Source organism: Rhinolophus sinicus, chromosome 17 (genome assembly GCF_057876585.1).
Source record: "Rhinolophus sinicus isolate RSI-liver-muscle chromosome 17, RSI-T2T, whole genome shotgun sequence".
NCBI lineage: Eukaryota > Metazoa > Chordata > Mammalia > Chiroptera > Rhinolophidae > Rhinolophus > Rhinolophus sinicus.
This window is the reverse complement of record NC_142517.1, coordinates 165782579-165800617: the sequence shown is the minus strand read 5'-3', so window position 1 is coordinate 165800617 and position 18039 is coordinate 165782579. Positions and strand designations below refer to the sequence as shown.

Genomic DNA, 18039 nt, shown 5'->3' with positions numbered 1-18039 from the left:
AGAGGGGTGTGCTGTTCAGGGTCTTTCTTCCATCCTCACTCTCCTTGACTTTCCCATAATATTTGTGATAGCCCATTTCTCTTCCTAGAAATTCCTTCCTCTCTTGACCTGGGGACATGATTGTCTGTCCTTCGCCTCTTTATCTAACTGTTCCTTCTCTACTTCAGATTTCAACTATTCTTCCCACCCCCTAAAAATGTCATTAGATCCTAAATTTTATCCATGCCCCTCTTACCCACAAGACCTCCTCAGATACTTCCCATTTTCTAGAGGTTCTCATAGAACTAAATCACATTCTTGATGTGACACCTCGTTATACTTCATGCTAAATTATAACACATCTTATCTTCCCCATTGGATGGGCAGGATCTTGAGAGCAGGATCCACAGCTTAATCCTCTTCCTCCCTCAAGACCTAACAAAAATCTCTTGAACATAGTCATTGCGATTAGTAACTAAGTGGGTATGCATATAAAATACTTTTAACAGATTATTAACATTAAAACAGAGCCTTGCAAATACTGTTGGCAGTTTTCTTATCTTTGTAAATTAGCCTCTGATTTGTGACAAGGCATTTACTGTATTTACATTTTACATAATACATAATACATTTTACATAAGTCTTCCAATTAATGAACATTAATATGTTTAATTTTCAATTAACATGCTAAAAATAATAACTGCCAGCACTTATATAGCACTTACTATGTGCCTGTCCTAAGCAACGCATATGCATTAACTCACTCTATCCTCCCAACAACCCTTTGTGGTAGGTACTATTTTTTATATTTTTCATCTCACAAATGAGATTAAGTAAGGCAGAGAGGGGTTAAATGATTTATTCAAGGTCATACACTGGACAAAGCGAAGCCAGGACTGGAACCCACACAGCCTTAGCCCCAGTATGTGCTTGTAATCCTAAACCTGACCTAAATAGCCATTCACTAGAAACATCCAATTCTATTATACATAAGCATTTTTGAATTTCTTTAGAACTTGCTATTCGTAAGTAATATATTTTTTTCTGTAATATAAACAAACATATCTGTTTTAACCTCATCAAAGTTCTGGGTAAAGTACACACATACAATGTAGTGATGCATATTGCATAATGTCAATTTTGCATTACATTTTTACAACACTCTAAGTTACTTTTTATCCTACTTCTGAATGTTTAAAGGTGTTACCAGTCTAACATGGAATATTTTTGACTATCTTGGGAAATTTATATTTCCATGTAGACTTTTCTGTATTCTGTATCAATTTTTAAATTCAAAAAAGTAAAAGTTTTCATAGATATGTACCAGAAATTACACTAATGCTACTTAGCCCTAGGTGTTACATAGGACAACCACAATAATGTTATAATCTTGTTGAAAATGACAATTTAATATGTTGTTTTTAAAGGCTATATTTAGTCTTAATTTCTTACCACTAGAAACTAATCTCTACTATTACAAAGTTTGCTTAATTTTCGGATATTGTTAAACTTCAAGATTTTAGGTTAATAAATCCAAATATAGTGATGGAGAAATATACTATTAACATGCAAAGCAAACTTTTAATCAACAAATTTCTTAAAATGTTATTAGCCACTTCTAGTAGACCTGATTTCTCAGCAGTTAATTTTTAAAGAAATTGTTTTGGTCTTCGCCTGACCAAAAGTAAAAACATCCAAGTGCTCAAAAGTCAAATCCTATCAACTTTAACTATAAAAATTATCTTCCCAAACCATTTTTTTGTCCTTTTTAAGAGTATGAATCTAATGTACATATCTTAGACTCTTGTCCCTTGTGCTTTGCTGTTCCCTCTGCCAGGAAAGGATCTGCACCCAGATTTTTTCACAATCTGTCCTTGCCCATCACTTAGGCTCAGCTCAAAGGTCTCCACCTAGGTAGCAAGGCCTTGCCTGGCCAGTCCACCCAAAGAACTCACTCTCAGCATTTGAATTGTGCCCACAAGAAAGTTATGTTGAAATCCTAACCCCTAATACCTCAGAATATGACCTTATTTGGGAATAGGGTTGTTGCAAGGTAATTAGTTGAGATACGGTCATTCTGGAGTAGGGTCAGCCCTTATCCCTGATAACTGGTGTCCTTATATGGGAAAGAGGAGACACAGAGACTCGGAGAAGAAATCTTTGTGAAGGAGCAAGCGATTGGAGATACGCTACCACAAGCCAAGGAATTCCTGGGGCTGCCGCAAGGTATCAAAGGCAAGGAAGATCCATCTTGATTTTGGATTTCTAGCCTCCGGCACTGGGAGAGAATACATTTCTATGGTTTTACACCACCCAGTTCATGGTACTTTCTTAAGGCAGCCTACCAAACTACTACACCCACCACCACCACAGGCAACTGCTCTTGCCCCATCAGTCACTTTTACCGCTGTTATCGCCCTTAATAGTATCTAAAACAGCAGTGTACTTTGACGGAGTGTCTCCCTTCATTAGAATGCAGGTCTATGAGAGCAGGGGCCTTTTCTGACTTCAAAGCACAGAGACTGGCACATAGTAGATGCTCAGGAAATATTTCATCAAATAAATTGATGATTCTGAGAAAGATAATAGGATTAAAGAATGTCAGAATGATAACTTCCAATATTCGGAACCACCATCAACCCTCCTATAATCTAATAACAAAGTCTAATACCAGATATACCTAGCATAGAGTGAGACTTTGTTCCACCTTAACTATCGGGCACTATCTAGAAAATGAATCTGTGAGCTAAAAAAAAAACAGTTTCAGCAAAATGAGAGGCAAGAAGCATTCCTTACTCACTACTTCAAAGATGTGGCTGAAATCGAATTAGTTTTTGAACCAATGTTTCCTATATGTCAGGAGAGAAAGCTCATTTCGCAGAAGAGTGGCATTCAGAGATGTCAGAAGCCTGATGGCAAATGGAAGGAGAAAGCAAAGACCTTCAATAAAAAAGAATCAGTGAAGAGTCAGAGCAGAATTCTGAGGTTAGTTGGTGAAGCAGCAATTAGTGCCGCCCACAGCCAAAGCCATCTTTATTGTGGGCATGAACAGTAACGGGCATTCTTAGTCTTGAGTCACCAGCATCACTTTAGGGGGGCTTTCTAGTATTGGGGTCTCTACAAGCAACTTTTTAAAGTGAAGTATATAAAACATTTGAGAGAAATTTCCATTGTTTTAAAAAAGGTTTGGAATTTAGTGGGGGAAAGGTTCATGTTGAATGGGGGTAAATGTCACTTGCGGAGAACACTTCTTTCCTGGATGATACCAGAAAAATGAGGAGGCAAGGGCAGGGAAGAGTGCTGAGAGAAACAACAAGGTGTCCAATGGAGCGGGTGCCTGAGGAGCTTTCAAGACAGAAAGGGATAGTGAAGAGGCCTGGCCCCCGAAAAAAGGAGCTCCTCCAGCGCTTGAGGAGACACAATACACAAGGAGGCAACCCAAGGAAGACACACAATGAAAGAGGGAAAGGAAAAAAGCTGCCGAGTTGGAGGACATAGTGTGTCATGGTGTTTCCTGAAGGATGAGGTGTGATGGTGCTAGAAGGAATGTTCCAGGAGAGGGAGACTGGTATGGAAAGGGCAACAGCAGGGCAATGGGAATGGAGAGGGAACAAAAAGCCACTGGGTAGGGAAAGGGAAGGGCGGCAGCCTAGGAAGCAGCCAGAGATGGGCTGACCTTCGTGACTGATGCCTGCTTTACCCCCACATTGCTCAGAAATGAGGATTTCCTACTTAGACTTTCCACATAGAATAAATGAATTCTGAAAGAACCATAATGTTCTCTAGGATGCTATGTGAAGTAAGTCACACGGAGAAAGCCAAATACCATGTGATCTCACTTATAGGTGGAATCTAAAGAACTGAATAAATGAGCAAACTAAACCGAAACCGTCTCAGAGACATAGAGGAAAAACTGAGGGTTGCTAGTTGGGAGGGGGGTGGGGATGAGGGAGAAGGTGAGGGGATTAGAAAACACAAATTGGTATTCACAAGATTGCCACATACAAATATGAAAGACAGTTGGGGAATATAATCAATAATGTAAAGAATTTGTAGGGTGCCAGATGGGTACTTGTCTTACCAGGGAGACCACTTCATGGACGATGTAGATGCCTGATCACTGCAGTGTACACCTGAAGCTGAAGCTAAATAATATTGAATGTCAACTATAATTTAATATACATATAGTCACGGGATATGGAGTACAGCATAGGGAATAGAGTCAATGGAACTGTAACAGCTATATATGATGTCAGAGGGGTAATAGATTGGGGGAGGGGGGTTATCACTTTGTGAGAGGTGAAATGTCTATTACATTGTTTTGTACCCCTGAAACGAATAAAAATGAAAAAGAATTAAAAAAAACACCACAATGTTGATCATTTTTTAAAAAGACTACTAAACATAATAAAATTGTATTTGTATTTGATTTCCAAGACACTTCTGAATTTTATAGTGCCACAGGGCGGGTTAGCATGAAATCAGTTATCACTGGACAAATCTACAGAAAAAAATGTAGTTATTTTGGTTTTCTGGTTATTTGTATTCTAGGTAAATGGAAATTCAATGCAATGATTTACAATTGTACTTTCTGTCTACATAGGACTTAACAGTTTGCTAAGTGTTTTCCCATACTAACGTGAAACGTGATCATTCCCATGACTATTTCACCCTCATTTAACAGCTGAGGCTCCCAGAGGTTCCTGGCCGTGGGTCAGCTGCTCGACAAGCGGAGAGGCTGGGAACAGAACCTGGGTAGCCATGATCCCTAGTCTAGAGCTCCTGTCAAATAAATACAGCTGCTCCAAAAACAAGTGTATCGTGATGAAAATTTTTTAAAAAGTACCACAAGACAGCAGGGTATTTTCACAGAAGGATGCACTGCAAAAAAGAAGTGAAATGCATGGCAAGAAGAAGCAGTTCAGCACAATACTGTTATCACATGTATTTAATACATGCTACTAATCTCTGAAAGAAATGTAGTTAAATGTTCACTCATGTCACATTAAACCTGCTCCTAAAATTCCAGTAGGAATTAGATACACTAGTGCATCCTGAAATTTAATGCATCCTGAAATTTCAACAGTTCTGGAAAGTTATGGAAAGGGTTTTCTAGATACTTCCACATCTCCTCCACAAAGCCAAGCTCCCAAAGGTCATTCCTCTTTTGCGATATCAAGCTTCTCTGACCTTTCCCCATCCACCTCCATCAACCTTTGCTCTTTACCCGCTTCGACACCTAAAACTTCGTGTAGCACACTGCTACAGGTTGCTGCCTATTCTTCCTAGTTTTCAAATAAATTTGTTTGAAAAAGAACATAGCCACTAAAATATCGGAACTTCCATAGAGAAAAGAAACGCATATTATTTACTTAATTCATTTATTAGGATACATATTTAATCCTAACTTCATGCTCAGAGGTTAAAAGAAAGAGAGTAATGTAACATTTTCCCCTGTGTACTTTGGCAGTGTTATTTCTGATTTAAAGCTACCAATTCCAAATGAAGGGCTATGTCTGTTAACTTTGGATAAATATGTATTAATGACAATAATTAAATGATTTTTATTTCTTTTAAGGAAAATTATTTTGCAGCACGATACCTCTGATCATCACCAAGTTTTTCCTTTTCTTCAGTATAACTCAATTATGGATATCATTGCTTATTAAATTCATATCAGTATATAATTAGTCTTCCCAAAGCTATGACCTACCAACCATTAAGTTGCCACCTCGGCTTTCTCTGTCTTACTATTCCATACCTTAATATTTGGTAGCTCTTTGTGGACTCCAGGAGGACAAAGGCACAATGAAACAATCATTCTTATGAAAGCATGTGTTTAAAAGTAGAATACCATGAAAGGTTTTGGAAGTTATCATAAAAAACACTCCAAGGAATGGGTATTTTAAGGGATGGAGGGGACAACTGCATCTACAAAAGAAGGGGAGGCAGAAGAGATTGGTGGTTCCCAGCACAAGCTCCCCAAACCATGGTCACTTTTTAAAACTGTAGATTCCTAGACACCATCCCAAACCTCAGGGGTAGCAGAGGATCTCAAGGCTGTGACCCATAAAATCACATTTTCTCTATTTTGTCACTGTAAGCTGCAGCTGATGGAGTTGGAGTAGCAATTAATACCATCTCCATTTCTGTGCTCTCCCCGGCCCAGGCTTCTGCCACTACCTTCTTCAATGCCTATTCTCCGTGAACGCTCATCCCCCCCTAGGTCCTCATCAATGTCCCTTGGATCTCCCTTCCGGTAAGACCAGTTAGCTGAAGACAGAGTGGCAAGGGCAGGGCAAGTGCAGAGATCCAAGTTGTGCTAACTCTGTCCCAAAAAGCAGCTGCTTCCAGTGTCCCTCCTTCCTGGACTTGAGCCTGTCAGGGCAGTAGTGATGGTGAGTCTTTATGGCAACTACCATGGGACTCAACGATGCAAGGGAATACTACTGGTTACAACTAGTCAACATTCTTCATCAGTACAAGTAAACCTCAAGAAATTTAAAAATTATCTTGGTCTGAATAGATAATATGTTCACATATTTAAAACTTTAAACAGTAGTAAAAGAGTGTACTGAATAAGTGTCTTTCCCATTCCCACTCCAACCACCCAGTTCTCTTCCCCAGAGGCAAGCACTATTGCCAGTTTCCTGGCTCACCATCCAGAGATAGTCATAACATACAAGCGCAAACACATATCTATAAACTCCTATTTCACACCAATGGCTATATATTACTCTGTACCTTGGTTTGTTCCCTGCCAGTATCTTAGAGATCATTCCACATCAGCAAATACAGAATGATCTCATTCCTTTTCACAGCTACCTAGTTTTATTTCTGCTCCAAAATTATTAAACCAATCCCATGCTGGTGGATATTTAGCTTTCTCTAAACCTTTGGACATTACAGACAATACTGCAATGGATGCGCAAATTCATTTTGTGATGTACAAGTATTTCTGTAGAAACATTTCTTAGATTTCCTGGGGTGAGAAGGTAGGTAAATTTTTAATTTGGGAAGTATTTCCAAACTCCTACATTGTTGCTGGATCATTTTGTACCCCTACCAACAATGTACGAGCCTGTCAGTTTCCCCAAAGCCTTTTTAATACCCCAAGGTATTAACAAACATCAAGATCTTTGTCAATTTAATAGGCTAAATAGTTTAACATTGTATTTCTCATACCTGAGTTGAGCATAATCTCTTATTTGTAAGTGCCATTTGTAATTCCTTTTCTGTAAAATGTTTGCCCATTGCCTTTGCCCATTTCTTAGACTAACGGTCATTTTTCCTATTGATACATAGGACCTCTTTGGATATTAAAGAGTTACTCCTTCTCTATAACACATGTTGAAAAAGTTTTTTTCCTGGTGTGTGATGTTTATCTACTTTACACATACCATCTTTTCTTAAATGGAGTTTATCAATCTTTTATCTTATACCTTCTGTAGTCTTCAAAAATTTTAAAAGCTTTTTCTTTGTAAGTGTAGAGACAGGCATTTTCCCTAATATCTGATCTCCACAAACGTTTGGATTTATGCTTTTATTTTCTTTGTTGGCATTTTTTGAAATGAGGCTAGAAGACAAGCTGAGACATAACATCCATCTACCTCCTTCCTAGACCTTCCCATTCCATTACCCTGAGTTCCAGTGGATTTTGCTCTCCTTTTCCCTTGCTTGCTTCATGGAATTTCACATGAACCCTACATTTGCGTGGCCTACCTTGCAGATCATACTCTTTTTATAGTTCTGGCTTCAATCTGAAGTTTACTGCAATCAAATACAATTTTATTAATGTCTTTTCATAATCGACATGTCATTCAAACTGGGCTACTTTTTCAATTCTAGGGAAATTATACAACAGAAACTATTCAGATTGTTGCTTGACGGAGTGAGAATATGCAAGAACTTGCCCAGCTGCTACAAATAAAAAGAAAGCAAAAATGTTATCTTAATTTAAAATAAAATCAGACTTTAGATTTGATCTCCAGAAATGACATGTAACAAAAACTTTTTATTTTGATGTTCCTTTAGGTATTCTATTCTTAAAACTTCAGTAGTTGATAACAGTTTCTTACTTGTGCCATCGTATTATGTATTTAAAATATCAAAGTACCTTTTGCGAACTTATGAAACTTGAGCAGTGGTTTGGGAGATGTGAAATAAAGCTCTTGCTGGAAATTGAGGCCAGGTTTATTTTAGGTTTGATTTTTGGAAAAAAAAGAAAGATTCTAAAAATATAGTACTGTTGTTCTCCCTCCTACTTCCACACTCTTTTCAAAAGGTGGATGGGTCTGTCTCAAGAGCTACAGTGAGAATTGCCTCCATAAGATGCAACATAAAAAAGTAAAAGTTAATGTTCTACTTTTGACTCAATTCTCTCTATACTTTGATTTTCTCTCCTATTAGCATGTGGAAAGAGAATGACAAAGGAAGAGATAAAAAAGCATACAGTGCAAGATAATTTAATTTTTCTCTATCCTTTCCTGTCCATTGAGTTAAAAGACAAAGCTATGGGTATCAAAATAACCAAGAGCAAAGAATTTTAAATACTGATATTTGTAGTGTTTATTCTTCTTATCATACCCCTGAAAACATAGTCTTTCCTCTAAAGACCTAAGAAAATTTAAAAATATATGTATGATTTCATGTTCTATACCAGCTGCTAAAGAAGGAGAATGATAGAAATGAAGCTTAAAATCCCACTACAGAGGTTTCTGTTGGGTCATTTTCTCATTCACCTACCAATAATTAGGGAAGAGCTTTTACTTCCTGTTATCACCAACAGAAGTAAACTGCTTGGCACATTATCTCCTACCTATATTTGCACATGGGGCTAGTGCCACACTGGAGAAGTCTCTGGGCCTCAGTTTTCCCACCTGGAAAATGGGAGGGGGGAGAATAGAAGATTTTTAAAACTGCTTTCAGCTCTAACACCTTATGAATCTAATATAAAAGTCATTCAAGCATCAGCACATTAAGCAAATATGAGTGTTCTTACTATTTGGGTATTTTCTTCAGATGAGTATATTTTATAAATTGACATATAGCTTTCTTGAACAGAAAAACAAAACCCATCACATCTAAAGGAGATCATTTTTGTGTCTTAGTCATGAATTCTCTGTACTCAGTCTCATCACACAGGTGAAACATCCTCAAATGACAATGTGCCAATGTTTTACATCTCTCTAACTCAGTGATCCCTTAGACAGTCCTGGATATTAAGCTACTTGGTTGGGTTGAGCTTCTTTCTAGCTCTGCCTTCTGTCAGCTTACTATTTAGATTTTCTGAGACACTGGCTCTGTCAGAAGGAATTCCCTATTTAGTTGTTTCCAAATGAAAGACTCTCATGGCAACCAGCAGCCTCCTCAGTAGGGACCCTGCCTTGGGTCTCCAGCCCTCCATACTCCCGCAAGTCCATCCGTTCCCTAGACATGTTTATGAACCCTTTGAGTGGCTCACTGTTGGAAAATTTCACATGGCTTCTTCCACTTCTGTTCATATCATTTCCTCTGTCTGTTACGGCCTTCCTCTTCTCAGCTAGGCTACTTCCTGCTCATCTTTCCTGTAAGTCTCTGCCATGAATCCTTGGCAACTCTGCTCACACACAGCAACTGCTTCCTCATCCCTCAACTGTCACCTTGTGGGTCTTCTGGCACCGTAGCCTCTTCTGCCTTCTGATGACTCTGCATTGTCCTTATTTTGTTTTCCTCAAAACGTTAAAATTATCACTGTTCCATGCATCACTTTTTTTCTAATAAAATGGTTACTTATAAATGTACCACCAAACCCAAGTACTATATCATTACCACCAATAACTTACATCCACCTATATGTTCCTCCCCATGCCACCTCCTGGTTCCCCCAAAAGACAACTCCTATCCCAAGTTGCAAGTTCATCATTCTCTTGCTTAAAAGAAACAAAAAAAGTGTACTTCAACACACACACACACACACACACACACACACACAAATGCTTGTTTGTATTTGACGATGTGTGTTTGCTTGTTTCCCTGGCTTGTATAAATCAGTACAATTTTGGAAAATAATTTGGTAATATCTAGTAAGTTGAATATTCACATACCCTACAAATCAGAATTCTATGCTTTGGTATTTACCCAAGAGAAACACTTGCACATGTGCCCCATGAAACAGGAATAATCAAAGCGGCACTCTGAAATTTTTTTAAATGGAAAAAGAAATGACCATTGACAGGAGAACAGGAAGTATTTTGTGTTATAGACACATAATGAATGAATCTCAGTGACATAATGTTGAATGGGGAAAAAAGTCCCAGAAATCAACAGACAGTATGAGATTTTTTTTTCAAGATTAAAAACGAACTACAAAAAAGGATTATAATTATTACTTAAACTTCGCAGTAAAAAAAAAAAAAAAATCCTTATTTGAGAATTCATGCCTTATCCTCCCAAACTAGACTACAAACTCTTGAGGGCAGGGACATCTTTTCATTCTTATTCACATCTTCCATATGCCTAGACCAGTGTCCTGAACAGAGGGTACTCAATAAGTAATTATCCATTGAATGATTACTGAATGCTACCTAACCCTGGCGTTTTAATAAAATTTAAATCTTCTCCCTCATCCAACAGTTTCATGAATAAAGTCACATAAAACTTTTATCTACTTATGGATGAACCTAATCCTATTTCTGCAGTGGTACTAGCGATCTTCGAACACAAACATTTCATCCTGCAAAGACTTTACCTTTCTTCTTGGAGTAAAGTTAACTTCAGGTTAAAGCAATCTAAGGACAAGAAAACTTACACTATGTGAGCTTGTAAAAGTCCCACAGAATCACTTCATACCATAACCAAGAGCCATCTGATAAACCATCATAATTTGAAACTGAAATATCCCAAAAGGAATGCATTCACTGAATGCATAACTGAGTTATCATCATCAAAACTGAAAATATGAGCAAAAACAGGATTTTTAGGTTTTCTAAAAGCAAAGATTTTAATTTCGAAATACTTTGTTTCTACTTTAAAAAAATATATTTTTAGGGGGAAACACATGAAATCCAGGGATAGAAGAATAATAGGAATAATATTCCACCAATCAGGGCCTTCCTTATAACCCAATGAGGGCTATGCATATTCTCTGTAGGTGATTATAGCCCAGTTATGCTGCAGCTTCCCTTCGACCTTGGGAACTCTGCTCACTCTGAGTTACTGTGAGGTCTTCCGTTTCATTTATTATTAGTCTTTGTATATCTGCAATGCTGTAGCATTCAATAGGAATATCAACATTGTGAGCTTGCAGTACGTAAAACTGTAGAAATGCTTCCAAAAAACAAAGTGGTTAGGGAACACAGCCAAGAGGAAAACAAAGTTAAGGATATTAAAAAAGAATATTTTTAAATTGTATCTTTGACGAAAGACCACATTAATTAATCAGCGCTATGATGTAAAACCACCACTAGCATGTAAATTTTCAATTTAAGAAAAGACGTTCTAAAAATTATTTTATTTGGAAAATATCACAACTGAATATGATATACAATTTGCTAAAACTAGCCCAGCAATTTAAAATGCAAATTCTAATAGAGAAAAATTCTATAGGACTTTGCGTACGGGAGAAAGAAATAATCCGGAAACCCAGTGGGTTCACTTAGTTTCGTGTCATTTGCTTCATGTCCATTATGTAATGCTTTCCCCATCTTTAGGTCTCTATGTTTAAGCTACCGTTCAGGTATGTCACAGAACTGCCACAAAATCAGTATAGGTAATAACTTTCAAGAAAAAAAAGCTTAAAATGTGTCATGCAGATGTGTGCAAATACATTAGAGGCTTAAAACAAAAAAAATCTGCTTGTGTCATTACTTCTTCCCAGCTTCCTCCCCAGGTCTCCCATCCCCTCCTCCCCCAGCCACCCCGGCGACAAGATCAGCGGGCAGTTCCCTGTTGGAAGCAAGGAAAGCACGTCTTGACTGCAATGCAAACCCTGTCCGGGTCTGAACCAGGGAAGGCAGACTCGGCCCTGGCCTGGGTATCGACTAAGGATGCAGGGAAGGATGCAGAGGCGCCAGCAGCGGGTGGGCAGGGGTGCCCCGTGAGGGCAGTCCGCAGTGCACGCGCACAATAAAACCCAATGCACAACTTCCCGGGCCGCTCCTCCCCACTCTCCGGATTCCCTGAAAGGTGCAGCGTAGGCGTTAGCTGGAGCAGGCGCTCTCATCTGCACGCGGGTTCGGTTTTCCGCTGACAATTACATCAGTCCCTCTCCCTGCCCCAGCTTCCTCCTCAGCAGTCTGGGGGCGCCGCGGCACCCGGCGGCGTGGGGGAATACAGGCGCCAGAGCCAGCCCTCCCGAATTCCCAACGAGGGGGAGGGGAGGCCGGCGAGCAGGGACCACGACCCAGGTGCCCCCTCCCACCTCGGCCGCGGGGTTGAACTAGCACTGCCTCCCCAACTCCCAGCCGCTGGTGTTATCCTGCCAGGGGAGTCCCCCAAGGGCTACGAACCCCAAAGCAAGGCTGCCCATCCGCTAGTCCCCCAGGGTCCTTGGCCCTTCGGACCCCACAATACCCCAGGCCACGGTGCGATCACAGTCCTGTGCGCTCCAGGGGTCCCCTCTGCAGCTAGGACACCTACCTGGAAGGTTGGAGGCACCGCCGATTCTGCGGCGGCAGTGGCGGGAGGCGGGAGACTGCCCTGGCTGGCGGACTGGTGTGCTGGATGGCAGGCGAGCAGAGGCGCGGGCGCCGCCTGCGCGGAGCCGCGGTCTCCAGTACCCACAGCAGCAGCCGCGGCGGTGCTGCGCCTCCAGTGGGCCACCGCCGCAGCCCCTCCTCTCCCACGGGCGGGGCGCGCTAGCGGGGCGGCGCTCTGGGCTCCCCGCCCCCGGCTGGCAGGCTGTGCCGGAGTGGAACCCTCTGCGGTCAGCGCTGGTGCTGCACTCCCACCCTGCGGGGCACCCCTCACTGAATCTCTGAGAAAGCCGCGGGACCAAACCTTTGATGGGCCGGGTCTCTGTGCCTGGGGTCACCTCCGTCTAAGCCCCCGTGGAACCCCCGGTGTCCAAAGATCACCCCTGGGCATCCCAGGGCTTAAGCGCCATAGGACCAACCCCGCCTGCCCAAGCCATCGGAGGTGGACCGGCCCTGATCGATCTCTCGGCCCTGATCGATTGCAATGGGTGGCTCGGAATGTCACCAGCGCTCGCGGCCTGGAGCGCAGCCGCTGAGAGCACCTTGGGAGAGAGGATTCAGAAGGGAACAGCAGCGGGCGGCCTCCCCGAGGCGCTGTCAAGCCAGTCTCGGGCCCTCATTCAGTCTGATCAGTAAACCCACAGGCCTATGTGTGCGTGCTCCCCGCTGTCCCTGACACTCTGGAGGAAAAACTTCTCAGGCCCAGAGAAACATGGGCTCCTTGAAAGGATCCCGGGTGTAAAGCCCCACCTCACTTCAACCCTTTCCACTCCCTTAAACTCTTCTGCCCTTAAACCTTTCCCAGCCTATGCCCCCGAGCAGATTAATCTAAAGGCACATTTGTTGGAAAACACTGGGTAATTTAAGTATTTGCATTCCCCCCCCCCCCCCCACACACACACACACGTAAATGGATGACTGAGGAAATGTCAGAGGTATCTCAAGACCTTGCGGTCATCACCGTCTTCAGGGGGAAAAATTCCAGAGAACACTTCTTGTAACTGGGACTATTACAGAAACAGCACTGAAGTGCTTTGTGGGCTTTCTAGGGGTCCACGTTGGGTGAGTGGGGGGGCGGGGTGGTGCCTTCAAAAACTAAAGATATTGCTATCCACTGAGGCAACTGTGATGGCAAGTCACTGTTCTTTGTGCTGATGATATCCTGATTTGCTATGAAACATAGTCAATTATATGTACTTTTTTGTCACATACAATTTCTCTTGAATCTCTAACCCCACCGTTTGAGTTAGCTTCTTCCACCCTAACTAGTAACATTCTCATCGTGTCCTGTCATAAAATAATAAATACTGGAGCCTGTGACACATCACAGTTTCACCTTAACTCCTTCCCTGTGAAGACAGTCTCGTCAAGTGAAGGACTGGGGGGGACGGGGGCGCTTACCTACACTTGATCATCACCACCTTTTTACTCCTTTTCTCCAGGTTCCACTGACAATCTCTACTCTCTCTATAAAGAAAAAAGAAGTGTAAAAAGAGATGAGAGAGAGCACACAGTCTTTAACCTAAAGAAGTACGTCTCAATTATTTTTCACTGAAACTCTAATTGCAGAGAACCATAAACTATGGGAGAAGGAAAAGAAACTATCACGACCCAGTTCTCGTGTGTTATCTCAAGAATGCGTACACTCTTCACTCTATTCCATAGTATTTCCATGTTTCATTATTTTAAAACTAGGTTTGAAATGACATGAAAAAAGTCTATTACCTGTCGTATTCATTGATGAATGATCAAATACGATGTGATGGAACTACAGCCATCCATTTGGGGAAATAGATTAAAGAGAGCTAACACTGCATATGAAAGCAGTTTCTCCAGTCTGTGTATCACAATGTTTTGAAAACCCAGACTGGTATACATGTGTACATATGAATAACAGGCTTTTCATTGTTTTTTTGTTTTTGTTTTTTTTTTTAGCTACAGTAGGGTTATTACTCAAAAGTTGCTAGAAAGCAATGTTTTCATGTCATCATCAAGTATATATTCTTGCTGAGAGTTTAGGTCACAAGTCATATGTTGGCTAAAAGGATATCTGCTCCCTAATCCATTCCTTTTATTTGTCTCAGAGAAATACTTGTTCATGGACTTTTTCACTGTAGGAAGATAATAATATTCTTAAAATACTATTAGTGCTATAATTTCCTAACAGGCGAATGAACTGAGACTCACACCAATCAGTCCCCACCATCTTTTCGTACAATGCTCACACTTCATTTTCATTGCAGTTTTTCTATGGGTACAATTCCAGCTGGCCTTTCTCAGGAAGGCTGAAATGTGAATGCTTCATTGAAAGATGCAATCCCAGCGCATCTTTGAAAGATGCTTTCCCAGCAGGAAAAGAGGACTTGCAATGGGGAAGAATGGGAAGCAAATATGTGCTGTAATGTTACCAACCTGGTCTATGCTTCGTGAACCTGAAAAGACACAGTCAGTTGCTTGGCCATGTGGAGTGTTTGTGGACAGGTTCTATAACAAACTGGGCCCAGGAACAATCTATTACAGCAAGGACCAAAGAAGAAATCTACCTGCAAGCTCTCTTCCATCTCCTATCTCCCGTTGGTCAAAATTTACCCCACTGGTGGGGAACTCCAGTTTTCAGGTTGAGTAATCTGACTTCTTTGACAACTAGAGAAACAAACTGCGTGCTTAGCAGCCAGTATGATATAGTATTCATGCTGGATTGTTCTGTAGGCAACTTGGTTATGCTGGAAACTGTGTCCCAGAATACACTTTCCTGTATGCTCAAAGGTCTATATTTGTCCAGATAAACAAAACTGCAGTTGCCTGAGTTTCGAGTTTCATTTTAAATAAAGTGAAGCAGCAGCCATTAAACTCTAAAAGTTGTCATTGGTTAGATATGCCAAGAGAAAGCTATCAAGATGCAAGAGGGTTCTTGTTTGTCCCCTCTGTGTTCTCTCTGCAGAATAAGTGCGGCCACAGTTGGGATAACAGACTCTTCACAGACTCACAGAAGTGGTGGTCACAAGGAGTGAACAATCTCCTGTAGCCTTCCACACCAGCTCTCCTTGTGGTCTCAGTACAGCAGCTGGATTGTGCCTCACTTCCAGCTTTCCCGACAAGCTTGGACACCTTTGTGTCAGGGCTGGTCTCTGACCCTTCAACAGCCGCTTTTTAGAGTCTTACTTCCCTAGCTCCTCCCACAAATGTGGAGGTCTAATTCCTATAATAAATTCCTTCTTCAGCTTCCTTATCGCGGTTCTGCTTCCCAGACTGAACTCTGTTGCTCCAGGAGGTCTGCACTGACTGGGTCAGTAGTCACTTGGGGCAGTTGAGGCAGCAAGTAGTTTAGAGACCTGGAGAAATGGGAGACCAAGAGCATCTGAGCAGGTACTCTAGCTGTGCCCTACACATGTAACAAAAATATTCATACTTTGCTATGTATTTGTTCATTGAAAGTGATTCGCTTTGGTGAATCACTCCCACGTCATCTAAATGAACAATGGCTTATTTTCCCTTTGTTAAGACATCATTTTGGCTCCTTGAATGGAAAACAATAAATCAAACCTCAGTTGGACAATTCTGACTATTATCTTCTCCCAGCTATGGATGTATCCTATCTGAGTTTCCCATTTTGTTATAAATTTGAACTTGAGCATAAAGGAGAGCATTCTTTTTGTAATTCACTCTTTGTAAAGTAGTTGGTTTTTTCTGTGTTTTTTTTTTAAACAAATTTAGCATTTTTACAATACCAAAGAAAAAAATCAAAAGGCAAACTCTTTGAAACAATGAATTCTTGCAGAAAGGTTGCAATGTTACCTAGTGCTTCTAGGTGAGGGGCCTTGATCACATATATTGTCAAAACTTTTCTTACCAAGAATATTGCCATCAAGAACTCCTGGCATCTGGCAAGTTCAGAAGCCTAACCTTCAGGTTCCAAACTCCATTTAGTCCTGTATCCTTCATTCCCACGCTATTGTGATCTGCCCAGATGACTTGTTCATCCAGCCCAGAGAATATTGTCACATCCACTTCAGAGTAAACCTTTCATTCAGAGTGCTTATCAGAGCCTCTAAAAGGATTGAGAACTTGGATTTTATTGAACTTTGTCGAGGTAGGAGTGGGGCGTTGCCTTTTGGTCCCTGTTTCATTCACTTAAGTCAATAAATATTTATAGAGTTTCTATTATGTGTTAGGTATTATTCTAGGTGCTTCAGTATGAATGAGCAAAACATAAAGGCTGCCCTCATAAAGCTTATATTCCAGCAGAGGGAGACAGACAATAAACAAATAGATCTAACAGATAAGTAAATTACATAGTATATTAGAAAGTCATAGGTGATAGGGAATATCTTAAAAGTTGAGCACATTAAGAGAGATGGAGGTAGGTTACCAAATTGCAATATTAAATAAAGTGGTCAATCTGGGTCTCATTGAGAAGATGACACTTGAGAAAAGACTGGAAGGAGACGAGGAAGTTGTCCAGCAGATATATGGGAATGGAAAGTTCCTATTCTAGTCACAGAGATCAGACACTGTAAAGTCAATGGAGGAAGCATGCGAGTGTGTTCCTGGAAGGGCAGGAGGTCAGAGTGCCTAGAAGAGAATGAGGACAGAATAGGGTATGAGAAGAAGAAAGTAGTGGGGGACCAGATCACGCAGAGCCCATAAACCAGTGTGAGGACTTCAGATTTTATTCTGAGTGATATGGGCATCAATCACAGGTCCATGCAGTGGATGGAGTGAAATGATTTGATTTACATTGTAAAAGAGTTGTGTGTGTGAGTGTGTGTGTGTGTGTGTGTGTGTGTGTGTATGTGTGTAGAATAGGCTACCACAACAAGGAACAGGGCATGTAGCAAAGGTGTGATGAGAGGATTTAGGTGGTTCCTAGACATACATTTTAAAGACATTGAATCATAGAATGAGAAAGTCTTTTCATCTATCTATCTACCTATGTATCATTTATCTATCTTTTTGGGTGGACCACAAGAAATCTCAATTTGGTGCTCATATGTTGTTAATACTGTGTTTTCCCAAAAATAAGACCTAGCCAGACCATCAGCTGTAATGCGTCTTTTGGAGCAAAAATTAATAAAAGACCCAGTCTTATTTTAATATAAGACCGGGAATATAATATAATATAATATAATATAATATAATATAATATAATATAATATAATATAATATAATATAATACCAGGTCTTATGTTAATTTTTGCTCCAAAAGATGCATTAGAGCTGATGGTCTGGCTAGGTCTTATTTTTGGGGAAACAGGATATCTCTCTTTAATATTTGCAAATCTCCCATTTTAACAAAGAGCAAGCAGTCCCAGGTTCAAAGCCTTTGATCCTATTAGGCTGTTTCCAGAAGTTAATGACATTGCTTGTTGGTTGATTTCCATTGCAT

At 40.7% G+C, this 18039-nt stretch overlaps 1 protein-coding gene across 12 annotated transcripts in view; it reads right to left on the bottom strand.

Annotated features, from left to right (window-relative positions):
* Nucleotides 1-12807, bottom strand: part of OSBPL6 (oxysterol binding protein like 6) — a 184050-nt gene extending 171243 nt beyond the window's left edge. For 2 of the 12 annotated variants that reach the window (XM_019739310.3, XM_074338620.2), the window contains exon 1: nt 12598-12759. The gene's annotated coding sequence lies outside the window, so the exon portion shown is untranslated. Of the gene's footprint in view, nt 1-12597 lie in introns of all 12 variants that reach the window. The other 10 variants (XM_074338601.2, XM_074338564.2, XM_019739302.3 and 7 more) reach the window with 9 other exon arrangements.
* Nucleotides 12808-18039: the final 5232 nt, after the last annotated feature.